Here is a 6,000-nt window from a genome sequence, read left to right as displayed (position 1 = left end):
TCGGCCAGCCGGCTGAGTAGTCTGGCGTGGTCCACCGTATCGAAGGCGGCCGACAGATCCAGGAGTACCAGCATTGCTGAGTTCCCTGCATCCATCGACCACCTTACTGACTCGGCTACCTCAATAAGCGCTGTTTCCGTGCTAAAGCCGGGGCGGAAGCCAGACTGTGTTTCATGTAGGATTTTATTTACTTCCACAAATTTGCTCAGTTGGCGCTGTATGACTTTCTCCAACATTTTTCCCGGGGCAGCTAATAGGGATATTGGGCGGAGATTAGTGAGATCTTCTGGATCCCCATTAGGCTTTTTCTTTAAGGACAGGAGGGTAGCATGTTTCCAAACATCCGGAAATATGCCCGAAACAGTGGAGGAGTTCCAGATATGTTGGAGTATAGGGGCTACGAAGTCGGCTATAGAGCTCCATAATTTTGCAGGGCAAGGGTCGTCGGGTGAGCCAGATTTGCATCGGACGAGTTCTTGCCTTACTTCACTCAGGGGGATATTCAGGAACCGGGTGAAGGTTTCACCTAGCTCGCCATTACTCGCGAGGTCCTGTTTCACTGTTTTTATTACTGGTCCAAAGGAGTCATAGACCTTTTTAATTTTTTGGTCGAAGAACTCGGAAATTTGCTCACATAGCATAACTGTTGGAGCAACCTCCCTCTCAATGCACTTTGGTTTAAAAAACGACTGTACTACTTTGAAAATCTGTTTACTAGACTGTTCTGCCTGTAGAATCGAGTCTGCGTAAAAGCGTTTTTTACTTTTTCTAATAGCTTTCCGTAGATTTTTAGAGGCTTCCTTATACCTAGTTCTTTCCTCCAGGCCATAACTTGCTCTCCAGAGTCTCTCCAGCTTTTTACAAGCAGCTTTCTCTTTTCTTAGTTCCTGCGAGAACCAGGGTGCTGAGGGAGAGTCTCTTTTTGATAGTGCTCGGGAGGCTGGCGCAATGGAGGAGGCCATTTTTCCAACCCACTCGTTGAGGAGTTGAGCATCAATATTGGCATTGTTTGTTAGAGATGGGGTGGTTTGTGCCAAGACAGGGCCCATCGTCTCGGGGGTCAGCTTTTTCCATTGCCTTTTTAAGAAGTAGCATTTGCTGGACGCAGAAATGTCATGCGCCAAGTTCAGTGTAAATGGGACAAGTGAGTGGTCTGACCAAGTCAGGGGGAGAGGTACCTCGGGCAGCACATTTTTGATGTTAGAGAAGATGAGATCAATAGTATGGCCCCCCGTATGTGTAGGGCCCTCATTGATCAGTCTAAGACTGGCCGTGCTTAAAGTAGCTCTGAGTTGCTCTGCCATGGCACAGTTGGGTTTATCCATATGGATGTTGAAGTCACCCACCACAATGAAATGGGGGTGGAGGAGCGAGCTCTGAACAATCGTGTCCAGTAGGGTGATTAGGTTGGGATCTACGCCGCCCGCACTGCTCGGCGGGGAGGGGCGTGGCCTGCCTGGTGGTGGGCCTGGCCTGTGTGTCCCAGGGGGGTGGCGGCAACACCGGGGAGTATCCCTCGGCAGCTTTCGAGCCGCTGCGCGGGAAATGCCCAAGAAGATAAGGTAATTTTGTTGTCAATCACAAAGAATACACTCAAATTTAAAAATGCAGTCTAAAAACACAAAATACAGTTGTTTAAAATCATAACAGCGACTCTCCCGGCTGTTTTGCCTCAGGAGGTCAAGTGCTCTGGCTCGAGCAGGGTTCGGCGCGTTAATTTCACTGCTCGGCGGGGAGGGGCGTGGCCTGCCTGGTGGTGGGCGTGGCCTGTGTGTCCCAGGGGGGTGGCGGCAACACAGGGGAGTATCCCTCGGCAGCTTTCGAGCCGCTGCGCAGGAAATGCCCAAGAAGATAAGGTAATTTTGTTGTCAATCACAAAGAATACACTCAAATTTAAAAATGCAGTCTAAAAACACAAAATACAGTTGTTTAAAATCACAACAGTGACTCTCCCGGCTGTTTTGCCTCACGAGGTCAAGTGCTCTGAAATATCAAGCCAAGCTGGACCATCCACAGGGCAACCAAGAAGGAGAAGTCCACGTTTGAAAAGACTGAATAACAACTTTAAAGGACCTGAGTGGACCTACGTCATAATTGAAGATTTAGAAAATATAGAACTAAGTGATGACAAACTGATTGTTGATCAGACTGACGAAGAAGTGAGACCAACTTGAGAAGAGATTCACAGGTTAAAGTCTGTGGAAAAGTTACAAAGAGGGGATAAGTCTCCTTAGTCAGAAATGGCTGATTATAATGTTAATGGAAACCCGAAAAGAAATTGTCTAAAGACATGTTGTAGTATATGCACATGTAGTATATTAATGGTAGTTATAGTATGGTTTGGATTGACATTAGCTATACCTTACTTGATGAGCAAAGAGATGCAAAATAACACTAATATACCGGAACAAGTAGATTCACCTAAGAAATTAGATACACATACACATGGGAAAACAGTTAGCCTTAAGCAACCGGGAGTAAATTTAGAAGCACCAGATGGGGTAGATTTACACTATAAAAGAGCTAGAAATAGAACTAATTTGAATGTATTTGCTAATTTGTTATACACTATGTAGAAGCTATGGAGATCAGTGATTATTATGTGTGCATGAAGTTGCCCACATCAGTAGCTGAAGGGGTGACATACCATCATTTACCCCTGACATATGGTATTTCATGTAGCATTTTAGCTAGTCTGATTTATAGAACTGGAAAATTGCAATATTACTAGTCCAATTCTGAGGTAATATTTTCTCAAGTTCCTTTACGTAGAAATTTGAATCGTATTTCAAGTACTAGAGATTCTACACACTTCATGGGTGATTATTTTCTAACAGTAGGATCAATAGATATAGCTGAAGCACACAAAGAAAATCTAACATGTACATTACACGACAAAGAAAAGATTTTTCTAGATTTAGTAGAGAAAAGGAGACAGGATTTCCATAAAAAAGCCTCTGACAAGAAACGAAAGATTCCTAAAGGGGCCGAAAATAAAGAGTTTACCTCTAATGGCAAGACTAAAGCTGCTATGTTGCTGTAGTTAAAAAAGAAAGGGAAACTCTGTCCCCATAGCGAGAAAACAGACTATTATAACAATATATTCATTGGTTCCAGTGAGTGTGAACATAATTTCAAAGTAATTGGGGGTTAGGTTTCAAAGATGGAACCAAACAAGTTTTTCCTGGAATTTACTTCAATTGTGGGAACAAAGCATACTTTAAATTGCCTGATCATTGGTATGGGAGTTGCTATTTTGGAATAATATTCCCAAAGGTATGCCATGTCAAGAAAATCACTGAAAGCAATGAAGAAACTAATGGACTAACATGTAGTAAAAGAGCAACATTTGCTGAGATTGTAGGTGATATATTTAGTGCAATAATACCTTCAGTGGGAGTGGTTCTGCACACTCAAAGAATTTGCAAATTGTCAACAGTGGTGGATCGCTTATCGACTGACACTGCTAGTGGATTTTTGATGATCAATACTAAATTAGTTGCGGTAAGATCAATGGTTTTACAAAATCAACTTGCTCTTGATATAATATTGGCAAAAGAGGGCGGAGTCTGTAGAATGCTGAAAAGGCACAACATTGTTGCACTTACATGCCAGACGAAAGTGTTTCAATTGGAAAATATGCAAGAAACACTACACATTTGAGAGAAGAATTGAAACCACTGGAGGTTGACAGTGCATGGAAGAGACTAATTAGTGGTCTCTCTTCTATAGGTAGTTGGAAAATGTTTTGTAGGTAGAATACTGATGTCAATGGTGGGAGTAGCCCTACTGATCTTAGGGATAATAATTTGTTGTAAATGCTGCAAGCATAAAAAGACATATTCAGTAAATAAGAAAGGTAAGAAAAGAAATATTGATGAAATTGTGTTAGAAGAGTTGAATGGGAATCTCTATAAAAAAATGAAAAATCTCCAAATGAATAATGAGAAAATCCCAAACAAGGTGTTTGAAGAGATTGAGTTGGGAAAGTGTTAAAAGTTGGCATCTGTTTCTGTAATTTGTGATGACATAAAATATCATCAAAGAGGGGATTGATGGAGCAAGGTTTCGTACGTAAAGAGACTTGCTCGGATTCAGTCCTCTCAAAATAACATAATACATTAATAAACATGTTTCGTATTACTAATAATGCACCACACAACATTTCTAGTATCTAGGGGAAGCTTGTCAATGTGCTTTTTACTAACAGTAACTCGAGTGACCTAAAATGGGAGACGCAATGTGGGAACTTTTCTGCGCATGCGTCTGTCACACTCACGTGACATGACATGCTCTCTGCTTTGGTGGGAAATATTTGCTTTTGCGCACTAGCATTAAAGATGGCTGTTCTGTGTTTCACATGCTAATGCTTGCACTGCTGCTTGTACTAAACCCTGTTCGTTCTGCCTAATCACTGCCGCTATAGTTAAAATAAAGTAATGGGAATAGAGTAGAGATAAGTGGTATACATTGCATTCATTTATTCTTTGTTCTAAAACTGTTTTTCCTTGACTTTGCTACTAGCTCGTATTTGGGCCTGATGTTACCTCGCTGCACGTCATTTTAAAGAACTGCGCCTGCGCAGAAGAACCCAAGAGTCCTCAAGTCATGGCATTGAACAGGTGCCAGCAACAGACTTGTCTGTGAAACTCATGAGAACTCCACCCTTTGACCTCTCAAAAGGAAGTTCGGATGGACCGAGAAGTTATACATTGTATTTGTTATTGAAACAACCATTGTAGGGTGGAATAGAAGTGCATGGGAATAAAATTATGAGAGGGAACATTAATTTGAATATTTGAATGAAATGATCTCATAACTGGTATGGTGTGATGACCTCTACTCGCTTTTGACCAATCAAAGTGAGGGAACACATGAACTTCCAACATTGGGGGGTGGTACATTGCCCTGAAAAATTGTATATATAAGGTAGGCTTAGCTAGTTAGATTGTCCGACTTGTCCGAATAGCTGACCTGTCACTGACCCAACGCATTCAATAGGCGATCAAGAGCAGAGGTGCTGGTGGAGCACTCCGTCAGAAGAATCAATAACCCAATCGGGGTTCTGGGAAGCAATTCGATAACTCAATCGGGGTCTGACTGTTAGCTGCAGAGAGGGGTGTGACGCTGATGTTGCACTTAGCTGTGTGTGCCGGTCCTGACCTACGGTGGTCCATCCTGATCCAATTTGGTCCGTACTGGTCCTGATTCTGGTCTGCACATGTCCTGTCCTGTTGGCACTGAACTATCGGGGGTCCTGTCCTTTATCTCAGCCCGTGGCCAGGGTTGGTCTTCACAACATTCTAGGTAACTATAAATCTGTGTCGGTATGTCATTGTACTGTTTCCTTTTCTTACCCTTCCTATGTTTCAATGCTTGAAGAAAGTCTCATAATATTTTCAAAAATAAGAGCTGGACAAAGTCAGATAGAGAGGGATACAGAGGACGACATTGAACAAGATGTGCCACACCTGAATGAAAATAAAAGGGCATCTGAAGAAAGCCAAAACACAGTGCCAGCTAAAAGACTCAGAAAAGGAGATAAGTGGCCTCGTTTTGTCAAAAGACTGAAATTTCGCCTTAAAACAATAAATGAAGAACCAGAGCAAGTAAATGAAATATCAAGCCAAGCTGGACCATCCACAGGGCAACCAAGAAGGAGAAGTCCACGTTTGAAAAGACTGAATAATAACTTTAAAGGACCTGAGTGGACCTACGTCATACTTGAAGATTTCGAAAATCTCGAACTAAGTGATGACAAACTGATTGTTGATCAGACTGACGAAGAAGTGAGACCAACTTGAGAAGAGATTCACAGGTTAAAGTCTGTGGAAAAGTTACAAAGAGGGGATAAGTCTCCTTAGTCAGAAATGGCTGATTATAATGTTAATGGAAACCCGAAAAGAAATTGTCTAAAGACATGGTGTAGTATATGCACATGTAGTATATTAATGGTAGTTATAGTATGGTTTGGATTGACATTTGCTATACCTTACTTGA

Source organism: Lissotriton helveticus, chromosome 5_1 (genome assembly GCF_964261635.1).
Source record: "Lissotriton helveticus chromosome 5_1, aLisHel1.1, whole genome shotgun sequence".
NCBI lineage: Eukaryota > Metazoa > Chordata > Amphibia > Caudata > Salamandridae > Lissotriton > Lissotriton helveticus.
This window is presented reverse-complemented; position numbering follows the sequence as displayed.